The sequence below is a fragment of the Mauremys mutica genome, chromosome 3, assembly GCF_020497125.1.
Source record: "Mauremys mutica isolate MM-2020 ecotype Southern chromosome 3, ASM2049712v1, whole genome shotgun sequence".
NCBI lineage: Eukaryota > Metazoa > Chordata > Testudines > Geoemydidae > Mauremys > Mauremys mutica.
Genome location: NC_059074.1, coordinates 191,877,769 through 191,894,574, shown reverse-complemented (window position 1 = coordinate 191,894,574; position 16,806 = coordinate 191,877,769).

Genomic DNA, 16,806 nt, shown 5'->3' with positions numbered 1-16,806 from the left:
CCAGACCCGCGCTGCCGGAGCCAGGCCCCCTGGCAAAACAGCAGGGGCGGCTGGAGCCCTGGGCCAGGCCGGGCTGGAGGTGGGGGGCCGTGTCCAGAGCCGAGCATCCCGGTAGGTGGGGGCACGGCAGGGCCGGGGAGGGGTTCGGGGGGGGTCGGGGACGCGGGGCCGTGCCGCAGCCGGTGAGGGTCGGGCGGGGACCCGGGTGGGGGGGGAGGGGCTGGGCAGGGCCGCGAACGCGGGGGCGTGGGGGGGGACCCAGGGACGGGGGGGGGCGGGTGGCCGGGCAGGGTCCCGGCCGGGAACGCGGGGGCGGGACGCGGCCCGGGAGGGTCGGGCGGGGACCCGGGCAGGGGGGGGGCAGGGCAGGGCCGCGGGGGGGTATGCGGCCAGGGAGGGTCGGGCGGGGACCCGGGGAGGGGGGGGGGCCGGGCAGGGCCGCGGGGGGGGGTAGGCGGCCAGGGAGGGTCGGGCGGGAACCCGGGGACGGGGGGGGGGGGTGGCCGGGCAGGGTCCCGGCCGGGAACGCGGGGGGGGGGGGGGCCGCGGCCGGGGCGGATCGGGCGGGGACCCGGGGACGGGGGGGGCGGGTGGCCGGGCAGGGTCCCGGCCGGGAACGGGGGGGGGGGACACGCGGCCAGGGAGGGTCGGGCGGGGACCCGGGGCCGGGGGGGGGGGCCGGGCCAGGCTGCGGGGGGGGGATGCGGCCAGGGAGGGTCAGGCGGGGACCCGGGGAGGGCGGGTGGCCGGGCAGGGTCGCGGCCGGGAACGCGGGGGGGGAGGCGGCCAGGGAGGCCGGTGAGGGTCGGGCGGGGACCAGGGGCGGGGGGGGGCGGGCAGGGTCGCGGCCGGGAACGCGGGGCCGGGAACGCGGGGGGGGGGGGAGGCGGCCAGGGAGGGTCGGGCGGGGACCCGGGGACGGTAGGTGGGGGCTCGGCAGGGCCGGGGGGGGTGTGGGTGCGGCCGGAGCCGGGCGGCCGGGGAGGGGTTCGGGGGGAGTCGGGGACGCAGGGCCGGGCAGGGTCGCGGCTGGGGAGGCGGGGACGGGCCGCGGCCAGGGACTGGCCGGGGCACACACCTCCCCCTAGTTTCCTACCTTAGGGTCGTCTTCCTGGGCCGGGGAAGCCTGCTTGCTTCTCAGCCCTCCCAGGCTTCCCGCGCGAACAGCTGATTCGCGGGAAGCGGTGGGGGAGGAGAAGCAAGGAGGAGCTTCATGGCAGGAGGTGGAGGTAGAATTCGCAACGGTTGGCACGAACCGTTTGCTAAAATTAGACGCCGGACAGAGAACTTTAGGATCCGGTTCTCTGTCCGGCGTCTAATTTTAGCAAACGGTTCGCACGAACCGTTGCGAACCGTCTGCAGCTCACCCCTGGTTACATACCCCGTTCTCCAAGTTTCCCCCACTTCCAAAACACGTTTTAAAACAAATTAAACGGAACAGTTATTGTTAATAAATCTTTCTTTTACTTTGCATTTCTGTTCAGGGTTTGAAACATGGACGCATACTGTGCTGGGTACGGTGTGCACTGATGTACAGACCGCTTGTACAATACGGGACGGACAGCCTCCTGCTCCTACATAGGTCTCTGGGGTGGGGGACGGTTTCAAGTGGTTGTGCATGTAGGGGTGGGTTTGCAGGAAGGGACGAGTGGTGCCGTCTTTGGATAGGGATTTGGATGCAGGCTCTGGGCTGTGGGTTTGGGCGTAGGAAGGGGTGAGGGGTGTGGGGGAAGGGTGAGTATCTGTCCGTGGATGAGGGCTCTTGTTGGGGCTCAGGGCAGCGGAGAGGATCGCGCCTACGGTGGAAGTGCATGGTAAGGGCAGCATGCCTTAACATTAGGGGGTGGCAGGCGCTAGGACCGTGGACAAGCGTACACATCACAGAATGACCCGGGGCACCATACACCACACAGAGTGACCCTGGTGACTACTGACTGCAGTCTGTGTGTGCCCTGCAGTTGATCCTGCCCCCGATAGTCTGTACCCTGCTAATGTAGGCTATCCCGTGCAATTATAAATCCCCTGCCCCCCCCCCCCCACATACACAGTCTTCTGACACGAAAGACGTGACGGAAAGAGTGAACAACAGCAAACAGCTTTTATTAATCTACTACATAGTGGGGTGATGAAACTTGGATTTGGGACTGGGTGATCCTGTAAGGGAAGCGCTTCTACACAGTTATAGCGTCAGAGGTGTGTGGTACATTAGCGCTCAGCTGTGGTGCAGTGACAGTTCTCACGGCCCCTACAGCCCCTCCGTCTTGTAATTTTCGGTGAGGGGGGGACAGGACTTCTTGGCGTTGGAGGGTGGTTGCAGATACAGTGCAGGGGGGCTCTCTCCTCCTGCCTGCGGTCCTGCAGAACATCAACAAGGCGCCGGAGCGTGTCCGTTTGCTCCCTCATTAGCCCAAGCAGCGTTTGAGTCGCCTGCTGGTCTTCCTGCCGCCACCTGTCCTCCCGTTCGCTGTGTGAGCGCTGCTGCTGAGAGAGGGTCTCCCTCCACTGGCTCTGCTGGGCCGCCTCGGCTCTGGAGCAGGCCATCAGTTCCGCGAACATCTCGTCCCGAGTCTTTTTCTTTCGCCGCCTAATCTGAGCCAGCCTCTGCGAGGGGGATGCCGGGGCAGTCCGGGAAAGAGCAGAAGCTGTGTGATGGGAAACAGTAAGTGATTTCCTTGAACAGATACATGTTTGCGAACAGTGAACACAGTCTAGTCAGTTTCTCTGAACAAGACCATACAGGGCACCAAGTTCCACGAGATCTCAGGACAAGTTCGAGATTTCGGAATACGCTCTCATTGGTGGCGCCATTGCACAGGAGAGTGGACAAGCGGGGAGAGACAGCTGAATCCGTCTTGCAGACAGTCCTGGTAAGCCTTAAAGTAGATAATGCTTATCAGTTAGTGGATAGCTGTGCTCTCCTGCTAAAGGCAATCTGGAAAGCAGAAAGGCTGAGCCTTTTCCAGCCCCTCCCGCCAGTGCACGGGAAAGATCAATGTATGCTTGTTCTCTGTGGCCTCCAGCACGTGGCTGTTAAGCGAGGGTCGTTGTTATGCAACCTAATTTTAAACCATTAACAATAGTAACAATACACTAATTGCCCTACTTAGATGCAGCCTGTCCAGAACGACATCACCCTGAGGTGGGTCACTCGGAGTCAGAGAGAGCGGATGCTAATGGAAGCCCTGCACAGACCAGGACCATATGCAGCAATGCTGGTGGAGGCAATGATTCCTCTCTACATTAGGATGTCCTGGCGCGGAAGAGTGTGCTTCCACGGAGCACCCAATAAGGCACCTCTCCCCAGGAACCTCCTGCGGAGGCTTTTTGAGCAGCTCTCTGAGAGCTTTGTTGAACTGTCCCAAGAGGATTATTGTTCAATCCCTATATGTGTGGACCTACTATTTATATAGTTTGACATTTAAAATTTTGTATATAGTATTTCTATTTTTTCTATACCTGTTTTTTAAAAAATAAATGTTTCCATGTTTATAGCACTTACTGCCTGATCCTTCCCCTGATTCTGAGTCCGGGTTAACGGGCGGGGATGGTTGGTAGGGGATCTCTGTGAGGGTGATGAAGAGATCCTGGCTGTCAGGGCAAGCGGTATTGTGTTCGCTGTCGCCTGCGCCGTCCTCCACAAACCCTTCCTCATCTTCCCCATCGGCGAACATCGCCGAGGAACTGTCCAGGTACACTATGCCATCCTCAGAGTCCACGGTCACTGGTGGGGCAGTGGTGGCAGACCCACCGAGAATGGCATGCAGTGCCTCGTAGAAGCGGCATGTCTGGGGCTGTGCTCCGGAGCGTCCGTTTGCTGCTCTGACTTTTTGGTAACCTTGTCTCAGGTCCTTGACTTTCACGCGGCACTGCATCGCATCCCGGCTGTATCCTTTGTCTATCATGGCTTTGGAGACCTTCTCGAAGGTCTTTGCATTCCGCTTGTTGGAGCGCAGCTCCGAGAGCACAGACTCCTCGCCCCACACAGCGATCAGATCCATGACTTCCCAGTCAGTCCATGCTGGGGACCTCTTTCTATTCTTGGATTGCCCGGACTCCTCTGCTGGAGAGCTCTGCATCGTTGCAGGTGCTGCGGAGCTCGCCCCGATGTCCAACCAGGACGTCAGATTCAAAGTGCCCAGACAGGAAAAGGAATTCAAATTTTCCCGGGTCGTTTCCTGTGTGGCTGGTCAGAGCATCCAAGCTCGGACTGCTGTCCAGAGCGTCAACAGAGTGGTGCAGTGTGGGATAGCTCCCGGAGCTACTAAGTTCGATTAGCATCCACACCTAGCCTAATTCGAGCTAGCCATGTCGAATTTAGCACTACTCCACCTGTCGGGGTGGAGTACCAAATTCGAACTAAAGAGCCCTCTAGTTCGAATTAAATGGCTTCCTGGTGTGGACGGTTGAGTGGTTAGTTCGAATTAACGCTGCTAAATTCGACTTAAAGTCTTAGTGTAGACCAGGCCTTACTTAAGGGAGTGTGGGGGAACCACAGGATACTAGATTAGAATGATTTTCAATGTTTAGATTTAAAGTAAAGCTCTCATGTGGATTCATTTGTAATGGATGATATTCATAAATAGAAGATTGCAGTGGTATTTTATCATTAATATTCCATGAATGGAAACCACTCTCTCATACATGAATCAAGAACAGAATTGGTAAGAAGGGACCTGATCCTCAGTTGACTTCAATGGCGCTACACCAGTGTACACCCATTGAAACTCTGGTCCATTCTAGGTCAGTGTACTGAAAGCAAAATTTGAATAAATCTATGCTGTGATTTTCAAATTAGTCTAAGGAATTAGTCGCCCAAATCCCCCTGGATTTCAGCTGAAATTGTTGCCCAACCCTCTGAGGCTCCTTTGAAAATTCTAGGCTATAGCTTGTGTTTTGCCTGATTTGTTGTGTGGTTATTGATTATAATGACTGTTAAGACTTTCCAATTAGCCACTGGTTCCATTTCTGCGGTTTGAAAGGTTCTAATCCCAGGATCAGGCACAACAGAATTCAGGTTATTAAATTCAATGTCTGGTTAGGAACCCCCACATGCACAATGGTGACACTCTCACTGAAGGCAAAGCAAAGCTTTCCAATACTTTTATTAGCATAATCAGTGAAAACACAAACGTTCCAAACCAAATGAGAAAGTCGCTATAGTGTAATATCAGACTGATGTCCTGCACCACCCCTTACCCATACTCACATCCCTCTCACAGAGACCTAGTGGTGGAAGGCAGACTGTGACCCAAAGGATTCCTACCCTGTCTCGGGAATGCCAAGCAAGTCCGATAGTCAAAATCTTGAGGCTTGATGGCGGTTGGGCTTATTATAGGGGTTGGTGGCTGCTATGAACATTCATATAAATGCCTGGCCTCTTTTGTTCATACCTGACTTTCTCACCCTAATAGTGTCAGGGTGTACTTATTCTATAGATTAATATATTATTAATCTCAATTTATCATATATGTAAACTTGTTGCCCAGGCAAGTTTGTGATTATACATTTGTGGATGTTCTTATACCAAAATATCCAAAGCTGGCATCAGTTTGATTTCCTGCAGTAACCTGGTATCATTTTATATAAGCTTTTAGCAAAAATTATGTAAGCAAAATATTCCCAGTAGCTCCGGGTTACCACTGAGTAACTCACTTATGCTAAGAATATAAGAACAGCCATACTGGGTCAGACCAATAGTCCATCTAGCCCAGTATCCTGTCTTCCAACAGTAGTGAATGCCAGGTGCTTCACAGGGAATGAACAGAACAGGTAATCATCAAGTGGTCCATCCCCTGTTGCCCGTTCCCAGAGGCTAGCAATGCCATCCCTGCCCATCCTGGCTAGTAGCCATTGATGGACCTATCCTCCATGAATTTAGCTAGTTTTTTTAACCCTGTTAATGTCTTGACCTTCATGACATCCTCTGGCAAGCAGTTCCACAGGTTGACTTTGTGTTGTATGAAGAAATACTTCCTTTTGTTTGTTTTAAACCTGATGCCTATTAATTTAATTTGGTGACCCCTAGTTCTTGTGTGATGGAATAAATAACACTTCCTTATTTACTTTCTCCACAACAGTAATGATTTTATAGATCTCTATCATATCCCCCCTTAGTCATCTCTTTTCCAAGCTGAAAAGTCCTAGTCTTATTAATCTTTCCTCATATGGAAGCTGTTCCATACCCCTAATAATTTTTGTTGCCAGTTCCAATATATCTTTTTTGAGATGGAGTAACCACATCTACATGCAGTATTCAAGATGTGGGCATATCATGGATTTATATAGTGGCAATATGATATTTTCTGTCTTATCTATGCCTTTCCTAATGATTCCTAACATTTTGTTTGCTTTTTTGACTGCCGCTGCACATTGAGTGGATGTTTTCAGAGAACTATCCACAATGACTTCACAACTCAAGAAAGTTCTTATTAGCTAATTTAGATCTTTGTAACACTTTGCAGTCTGCTTTGGACTTAACTATCTTGAGTAGTTTTGCATCATCTGCAAATTTTGCCACCTGTTTACCCCTTTTTCCAGATCATTTATGAATATATTGAATAGGACTGGCCCCAGTACATACCCCTGGGGGACACCACTATTTACCTCTCTCTTTTCTGAAAACTGACCATTTATTCCTACCCTTTGTTTCCTATCTTTTAAGCAGTTACTGATCCAGGAGAAGACCTTCCCTCTTATCCCATGAGAGCTTACTTTGTTTAAGAGCCTTTGGTGAGGGACCTTGTCAAAGGCTTTCTGAAAATTTAAGTACACTATGTCCACTGGATCCCCCTTGTCCACATGCTTGTTGATGCACTCAAAGAATTCTAATAGATTGGTGAGGCATGATTTCACTTTACAAAAGCCATGTTGACTCTTCCTCAATAAATCATGTTCATCTCTGTGTCTGATAATTCTGTTCTTTACTAAGGCTCATAGGCCTTAAAACCTTACGCTAACTACTTAAGCTAATGTCTTATAGCGTGTTGGCCTGTAGGTTTCTTGTGTTTCTGCTAAATAAAATACATTTAAACTAGCTTTATGAACTATACTCTTGGGTTGGAGACTGAAAAAGCTGAATTCTGGTATTAGCCTCCTGAGAGCAAGAATTGCTCTTTCCCTGTTTCAGAGTCCTTTGCAGTCACACACGTTTTAATGTGATCTGCCAGGATTTATATTATTTAAATGTGCAAAAGCATTCAGGAAGAGATCCAGGGGAAAGCTTGATAAGCTTGGCTTCTGCCCTAATCCCTTCTCCTGTGTCCACTTCCACACTAGGGGCAGTGAGTATAAAAATGACTCCTCTTCCTAAAGTAGTTGCTGCTGCTGCCCACCAAAAGAGGAGCAAGAGCTTAGATCTGTGGGGCTTCCTTGAATGCTAATCTCTGAAGTTGCTTCCTGCCATGATCTGCATCGCCTCACCAATTCACCCTTGAGAATCAGTTGGAAAGGGGAGTTCACAACGCCAAGGCTCTGTACGCCATTTCTGTGTCATACATCTGCCTTCCCCCGCATGTCATTTCTGCTTGGGAGCAAGAATGTGCTTCAGAAATTGGATTGATCTTATATTACTGAAGTCAATGGTAATTTTGCCATGGATTTCAATGGATGCAGACTCAGACCCTGGAAAGGGGTGGGGATCTGATGTTAGTAAATACAGTGGATTTCATGAATGTTATTGTGGTGTATTGAAAACTTTGTTAAAATTGTGATCTATCACTTTAACATCTATGGGGTTTTCCTGGTCCTGCTTGCAGGCTAGTGGGCTCTCTAGGGAAGCATGCAATCAGTCAATTCAGCTGACAGACAACTTAGAGTAAGGTGGGGTAAGTTGTGGCTCTGTTTTAGGGAACAGCCTGCTTTCTCTCTCTGATTTGTGTGTTATTGGTCTGAATTCTATGAAATAAACCTTCCAGGAAGAATATTCATGTTTTCATCCAACATCTCTGTGTTTATGCCATGAGTATAACAGCTATGAATTTGGTTGTTTAGAAGTTCCCATGGTTTTGTGTTGTGGTATTGAATTGTTGCTGGAGTTGGCTATAAACAAGGCTTGACTTTTCTTTTTCTATCAAAGCTCCTGCTCTATCGGCTTTTTCACTTTGAGTTATGATGTCTCGGGTAGTCCTTAAGGCTTGATTAGTTTAATTACTGGGCATAAAGTTTCTGTTTTTTGGAATATTTGTGGCTGTTATGATGGGGTGCTGAAGGGAGCCCAAATAAGACAGAAGTAGGAGCAGGGAACTCTGGCACAGTCATTCCTGCCTGGGGACCTAGCACAGTGCTAAAAGGAGAGGCAATCACGAAGGAGATTCCTCGCCTTCCCCATTGTAGGCCATTTTCAAAACCTGGGCTACAAGAGGACGCTGTCTCTAGGTGTGACTGCAAGCAGCAACTCTGGCAAGTTTCTCCTTGAAATGCTACTTCCGAATATTAAAGCACTTGAGAATCTAAAAATAGCAACACTGGAATATAAACTAGGTGCTCTAGCTCCTCAGCTGAGCGCAATAGATTTTTTTTTAAAGTGCTCGAAGAGCAAATAGAAATACTCCCTTACTGTTAATATTCATCAGTCTGAGATTGCCAGCACCTCTCTGCTGCCTTGATTAAGGATGGTGATTTGCTTTATAGGAAGGCTGAAGTCCTTGAAAACTTGATGAGAAAATTCTTCCCTTAGGGCATAAGGCCTCCACAAAGAAGCTTTCCTGTATGGGGTTTGTTTATACCCTTATGGGAAAATGTGTTACTTTTCTGAGAGTTAATACAGGTTTTTTAAATTCTATTTCTACACAGAGTAAGAAGCCTGTGTTTTTCTTTCAGGTGTATAACCGTTTAGGCCTGGGATATCTCTGGGATTATTGGGGGGCCCCGTTGTGCAAGGCAATGGATACCTCTGAGAGGTGCTGAGCAGTTTAAACTTCTGTTAACTTCAGTGGGAGTTGAGAGCCCTCCAGGAGGCTCTGAGAACCTGGCAGGATTGGGCTTCAATTGTGTCCATTGTTTCTGCTTGTGACAGAGAATGTGACAAGGACCTGCTCCTGCTCCCATTGAAGTCAGTAGCAAAACTCCAGTTAACTATCAATCCCTCAAAGGCAGAAGGATCCAGACATAGATTTGGAGGACTGGGTCCAGAAAAAGAAGTGTGGAGATTTTTATCAGTGCTTACATGGACAAGAGTTATGCACCTGACAGTAAATTGTCCATTGGACCTGCCATCCCGACCTGACAATTCAGTGCAAAGGTGGACTCTTGCTGTTATCTAGCCACCCCTAACAGAAAGGGTGCTTACACGGCAACACCTTTTCAGTAATATCTTTGCCATTCAGGTACTCAGACTTCTCCGGTAGTTTGGGGCCATCCAGCACAAAACCAAACACTACCCTGGTTTATCTTTGAACCCAAACAGTGAATCTTGGTGTACACGTAATCCAGTTCTCGATCTGAACACTGCCTTGTCAGCCCTGCCCTACTGGAAAATGATTGGAATATTTGTGTTAATTAATGTTTGAAAATTGTACTGTTTCACGAGAGCGGAGTATCAGTATTTGATTTAGGTCTAAATAGCATGGAATCGGATGTAAAGCTTGGTGTCATTTGTGAAGATCCTTTTGCACTGAGATAGTTTAAGTTGAGGCAGATGTAAAGAGGACAGATGCAAATGCCTCATGTACCAGAAACTAGACTATTCTGAATATAGTCTGACCTCATTAATGTGTCCTTGGTATATCCAGATGTCTGGGTATCTGTTAGACTTATAGTATGCATGAATTGTTGCCTAGTTGAAGGGACACTGTGTCAAGTCTATTTTAGTCCCAGAGTTTAAACAACTTACTTTTTTTTTTCTTTCTTGTAAGGTTTAAGTTCCTTATTTTCTCTCTCTCTCTCTCACACACACACCCTTTTAACTAATCCTCAGTAGATCCAAAATTTTTGTTAACACCCATGAGTTGTGATAATAAAGGCAGTTGGTGATTGATGTAGCACAGCTGCATTAGTGGTGACACAAACTTTCAAGATGATTAGAAAGAGAATCTGTCTCGTATGTCCCATGCATCCGACAAAGTGGGTATTCACCCACGAAAGCTCATGCTCCAATACGTCTGTTAGTCTATAAGGTGCCACAGGACTCTTTGCTGCTTTTACAGATCCAGACTAACATGGCTACCCCTCTGATACTTGTCTCGTATTGGAGATTGCGTGGTCTAATCAGAACAATGAAGGCCTAATGGTATGAGAGTATATTCCAGGGCCCCAGGAAGGTAGTGGCCATGATGGTGAGGTTGAGCTTAGCTTAAGGAAGTTCCCAAGGGACAACTCAAAATTGGAAAGTCAGAAAATGGTGGCAAACTCACTGCATCAAGATTACCTAATCAAAACATATTGCTGGTGATCACAAATATAAACATTTCCTTCCATTTCTAAAATCCGTCAGCTCATTATTATGCCAATCTATCATCTTATCAGACCCCATATCAGTTATTTTATCTCAAATCGATCCAGTTTATACCATTCTTACTGCCACAGTTTTTTTCTCATTTTATCAATAATTATATATAATGGGCTTTTGTTGAATTTCACCTACTTTAGATAACAGAATATAATAGGCCACTGCACAACAGAGACAGCTGAGGGGAGTTGTGGGGGAAGTGGGTTTTTGAAATGGGAAGGGGAAATGGGCTGGAATGGTAAACTTAAGTGGAGGAGACTTGGGTGAGTACATGTGTGAGGGGGTGGATGTTGCGAGAGTGCTCTATGGATTTGTTTTGGTAATGTGCTGGTACATGGCACTCAATAGGTAGCATTGTTCCAGGGGTTTATAGGACCAAACTTGTTATACAATGGAAATGGTTTCCTCTGTGCAACTCTTTACACTTACTGGTGGAGAATGGGGAGAGTATGGAATGTGTGTGAGAAGGGTGTAGGGGAGAAGAAAGTATGAAGAGAACAGACGATTAGAGCATGACTGGAAGAAGGAAAAAAGAGAGATGAGGTCTCGAAGGGATGAATACATTGTGGTGGGAGAGAGAAGAGGTGGTACCCTCCCCGTGATACCTCATTGATCACCCCCAACCCATGCCCCAATTTTATCATTTTAAAATTTGGCCAATCTCTAGGGGAAGAATGGTGGGTGTGTGTGTGAGGTGGAAGGTTCCTGCAGCCCCACTGCTTATTTTAGGACATCAGCTACCTCTGATTCAGTTGCTATGGAGGAAATATTTTTTCTTTCTAAGGGTGGCCACTGCAGTCAGAGGTGTTACTGCCGCACCTGTAGACAGGCCTGAGCTTCCTTTGATCTAGCTAGCCTGAATAACAAGAAGTTTGGACTGGCCCCTTGAGGGTTCTAAGTGGGCGTGTACAGCCTGTGCTGCCTCGGCTTCGTTGCTATTGTTATTCAATCTAGCTAGACCAAAGGTAACGCAGGTATGTCTACCCGGGCTGCAGTCACATCTCCACTGCAGTGGAGCTGTGCCCTAAACTAAGACCTATGTCCCCAAATTATGTCATCAAATGATAGAGGCATTGAGATACTGTGCCACTTCTCTGCACACCAATGGTTATCCTTAGAAGCAGTGTTTAAAAGCTACAGGATTCTAACAAGTATTCAATTCAAAAACCGCACTCTTCTGTGCCATTGTCTTCCCTACAATTGCACCAATGGGAGAGAGAATAATTGGATATTACAGTTATCTTAAATTATTACTTTCAGCTCACCCATCAGCATGACTGATCGCAAAGTGTTATAGTAGGCACTTTTTTGCAGAGGGTACTTGTCATAAACAGATAGTTAAGGGTTAAAGTCTGTTTTACCTGTAAAGGGTTAACATGCAGTACCTGGAGACCACCTGACCAGAGGACCAATCAGAGATGAGATAATTTCAAATCTCTGTGGAGGGAAGCTTTTGTCTGTGTTCTGTGTGAGAACTCTTTTGAATCCAAACGAGACCAGTCATGTCTCCAAGTTCTCCTGGAGTAGTTTCTACTAATTAATAGTGAGTATTAATTAGAAAGGCGAATTAGTCTTATGATTTGATTTCTATATTTGCAATTGTGTGTTTGCTAAAGGAAATGCTTTATTCCTGTTTGCTGATATTGCTTTTACTGAGAAAAGGGGGAGAGGGGATTCTCTCCAGAGATTGATAAGGTTATACCCTATGAGTGTCCAGCTTGGGCTCATAGAGATTCTGTACTTTCTTTTTGTTCTCTTAATAAATTCTTTTCTATTAAGGACTTGTTGGTCTTTCCTTGGGTGGATTCTCAGGGAAAGGGGAGGGGGAGGTATCCCTCTGTAGTTGGATCCCGGTATCTCTCCTAGGAAAAGGGAGGGGGGGGAGGAAGCAGGGGGAATGGTTTGTTTCTCCTGGGTGTGAGAACTCCATGGATTTGGGGCTCTTGGAATCCCCTAGGATTTTGGGGAAGGACTGTGTCTCAATCCACATTTCTTGATTGAGTGGTGGCAGCGAGAAGGAACCCCACCCTAAGGGTTAGGGTGGTGGCAGAATACATGCGGGTCCCCATCTTTGAACCCACAAGCTCAAAGTGGGGGTGAGATCCCATGACATTGGATATTACAGTTATCTTAAATTATTACTTTCAGCTCACCCATCAGCATGACTGATCGCAAAGTGTTATAGTAGGCACTTTTTTGCAGAGGGTACTGTAATATAAAAATGTATTACAGGTACGGCAATGTAGATGCTTTCTGTCATCTCAAAACAGTGACATGACATGCTGGAAAGCTGTCTTATTTGGCATAGATTGTTTTTTTACTTCCGCCAAATAGAGATGTCCTTAGTGCATGTAGCATGAAGACACAAGATCCCATATTACATTGTAGAAATTCACAGCCTGGCTTCTCATGGAAAAAGCAATCAGAACTATCCTTTTAAAAAAATCTAAGTAATTCAGTTCTATTCTGGCCTGTAGAGTGTTTTGTATACAAAGAAGTACTGCTAGAAAAAACACCAACAGTTTGAGCAGAGAAAGATATGATTGTGCCAGATTCTGTTCACATTTACACCACTGTAAATCAAGAGTACCTTCACTATAATAAAGGGAGTCTCTACAGATTTATACCCAGTGTGAATTACAATCATATTACAACAGAGTTTTAGCTGCCTAAAGAGTTGAATTAAATAAGAGAGGCAGATGTTTGGCCAGTTGAACTTTCCAGATTTTTTGTGTCAGTGTAAATCAACATAATTTTTCTAAGTGTATGCAAAGTTTCCAGGCTGGGATCTTCAAAGGGGCCTATAGGAATAAGGCACCCAACTACCATTGACTTTCAAGAGGTGTTGGGTCCCTAATGCCTCTAAGTGTAGAAGGTTGGAATGTTGTTACTTTGGTAACACTGTACAGTGCATCTGTCCTTGGAGCTCCAGTGTGCAGTGCAGCCTGCTAATTCAGCAGACCTCGATGTTAATCAAAGAAAGACCTCAGGCACAGTTTGGTGACAAATGCACTCAATCAGGTTTATTGCCTTCAAGGCATAATCCTAGCATCCTGGCTCGGTGGTTACACATGTGCCCAGTGGTAAGGAGTGACGCGTTACCCCACTATGTAAAGAAGCCCTAAGTAATGAAATCAATATACATTTGTTGTCAAGCTATCTTTTTGGATCCCGCACTGGAACAATTATGGGTTAAGAACTTACTCTGTCCTACTGTAACTACTCCACAGTAAAGGTTGAAGCTTCTAATGTAACCCAAATTTTCAACTCCATCTGCTCCAATTTATGCTAGGGATTGGATACAGAATTTGGGAGTTGGCTTTTGTGTCCTCACCCAGCTCTGACCGATTAAACTCCACCACTTGAATAATACCTTCAAGAGCCAGGGCCAGAGATTCTAAATTACCCCGCCTATGATTGTCTCCTCTTGCCGGGGTAAGTATGGACACAGCTTGGATTTTCTGGAATGTTTCCAGTGCAAATATCCCAGAAGAACGTCATTAGCAGGCTTGGTAGAAGGTTCCTGGAGCCTACTCAGAGGGGATGCACTACCTGCCAGAATTCACTGACATTGTTGGGCCTAGTGTTCAGGTGCAGGGTGGTGTTGGTGGCCTGTGATGTACAGGAGGTCAGACTAGATCAGTGATACTCAGACTGAGGCTTGCAAGCTGCAAACAGCTCTTTAATGTGTCTCCTACTGGCTCTTTGCAGCACATGATATTAAAACGCTTTTTGATTTTTAATTATTAACCAGTCAGGATAATAATTATACTTGGTCGGTCATTTTGCTCTGAGAATACACACACACACCCCTAAATACTTCCCTTGTCATACTGTTTAAATATGAATATATATAGTACTATAGTAAATGAAACAATTAATTCACTCTACTGTGGCTCTTTTGGGTAATGTTGATTGCTAATTTGGTTCCTGAACCCACTGAGGTCTGAATATCACTAGACTAGATGATCGGATGATTCCTTCTGGCCTTATAGTCCGATTCTATAAACATAATATGGAAACTCTCAGGTTTTTAGTTAGCTAATAAACAATCCCCATCCCTTCAGATTTCTATGCAGGTCTGTGAAATAAATAGATTTAATACATTTCTAAGTCATAAACTGTACCTTAAAAAGTGAGTTTAATAAGTTTTCATACTAAAACCATGTGAACATGGCTGTAAGGCCCTCTATAGCACTCAGCCTTTAATAAGTGCAGATAATTATAGGAGAATTTGAATACCTTGGGTATTTTTTGCCTTCCTCTGCAGCATGACATGTTTGTCACTTGCTGGGATTATATGGGTATGTCTCACTTTATCAATTCCTTGCCATTGCAGGGGCCTCAAGGCTCTTGGCCCCTCCTATTCTCTATGTGGCACACAATAGTTTAGTGTCCTGCACCCTGTAATACTTTGGTCTAATTTTGGTTGTTGGGTTTAGTATGTTGGTGCTAGGGGGTGTTGGTGGCCTGTGATGCAGGAAGTTAGATTAGATGGCCTTAAACCCTTCTGGCCTTAAACTCTGTATTCCATATTACTTCCATTAGACATAATTGTTCACACTTGTAATGGCCTGGCACTCACCTCTTGCAAGTTTCTGCTTCTGGTCGGGTGTGTCTTCACTTCTCTGCTTATGGTAACCTCTTCTGGCAGTTTCTCTGGTAGTTTCCTGTGACTCAGCCCTCCAGTCGAGTCACTCTCAGTCTGTACAGAACACAATTCAAACAGACCCCTTCTGGGATATTAGTCCAACAAGTCTGTAAGCGCTCCTGACCCTGGTAGGAGGCCATGCTCCCAGGGCTTCCTCCTGGAGACTTTTTGCCCACTCTGGTCTGTTCTGTCCCCAGATCTCCAGCTGGTCCTCTTAACAGTTCAGATCCCCTTCTGGGGATTTATCATTGTCCAATTGGGGGGAGACCCAGGTCCACCCATTACTCTGGATCCCAGCCCAAGGACCCTAAGAATAGCACCTTCATATCCCTTTAACTCTGTGGTTCTCAACACATGGCCCAATCAGCACACAGCTGTGATATCAACAGGGCCATACAGGTAGTATATATAGTGTGGATGTGGCCCACATATGCAGCCCACAATGGTAAATAGGTTGAGAACCACTGCTCTCACTAAACTGCTTTCAGTTCCTTGGGCCACTTCCCTATGGCCCCTGCCTTCACCAATGCATCAACCCTCAGGGCTCTTCTGTGTTCAGGCCCAGCAGCCAGCCAGAAGATCTTTCTTGCTCCCCCAGACCCTCCCAGCACTGAGCTGTCTGTGGTGCACCATCTGCGCTCCTTTGACTCCAACAAATAACTGACTGATCTGCACTGCAGCTCCTTTTATACTATCCTGCAACCCTCTGATTGGCTAGCTCCTTGAAGCCTTCCCCAGATTGGCTACTTCCTGTGCAGTCTGATCTAGGCAGCTTGGAGAATTTAGCTCCACTGCTCCTTTCCTGGGTTCGTTGTGGCAGGACCCTGAGACCTCCAGCAGGGGCCTCTGGGCCTTCTCCACCCCATCACATCACCACTGATCTTTGCTACCAAAATGGTATTATTGACATTTTAGTCCAGTCTTTGATGTAAAAAAATTTGAGTGTGAAAAGCAGTTTTCTTAAAAATAATCTTGAATGCGGCTCAGATTCCCACATTTATTGTTTTATTAAGTAACAGACATTTCTGCTCACTTTAAATTCACAAATAGACGAATTATTTACAAACGCGGTTTCCTTCAGAGGCAGGCAGTATCACACACACAGAAAGGACAAGCGTTCTGCAGCTCAGTAGAAAAGCCTTGATTTCAATACATGAAAATTCATGAAGTGTAGTGACTGGGACTTAAATGAATGTACTTCACTGACAGTATCTGTATAATCACAGTTACTAATTAAACGAAACACTGATCCTTGTGCTATACAAAAACGGAATGATAAAGATGGAATTAAAGGCGATTACACAGAATTCATCTGGACGTGTTGCATGGTGCATGATTTTGCTACATTTCCACGGACATCAAGTGACAGTCAAACAGCAAATCAGTGACAGGTTCATTGAGGGCCAGATTCTCTCTCTCTTACTCACAGTGGGTGAACTTCACCCTTTTGCAGGGCGCCAGCACAAGCCCTAGCCACTATATATGTCCCACTTGAACCCTATTTGAAGGGCGTATGTGGAACTTAGGCAATGTGCACAAGGGTGAATTTTAACCACTAAATAGCTCCTTACTCAGAAAGCAGTCCCATTGAAATGAATGGGCCTGCTCTTGGAGTATGATGGTCATAGCATCAGTGAGAGTGACAGAATCTGGCCCTAAGTAGGCGAGGAGGAACTCCTCTGTGCCAGCGGGAAAATGGAGCCATTCCATT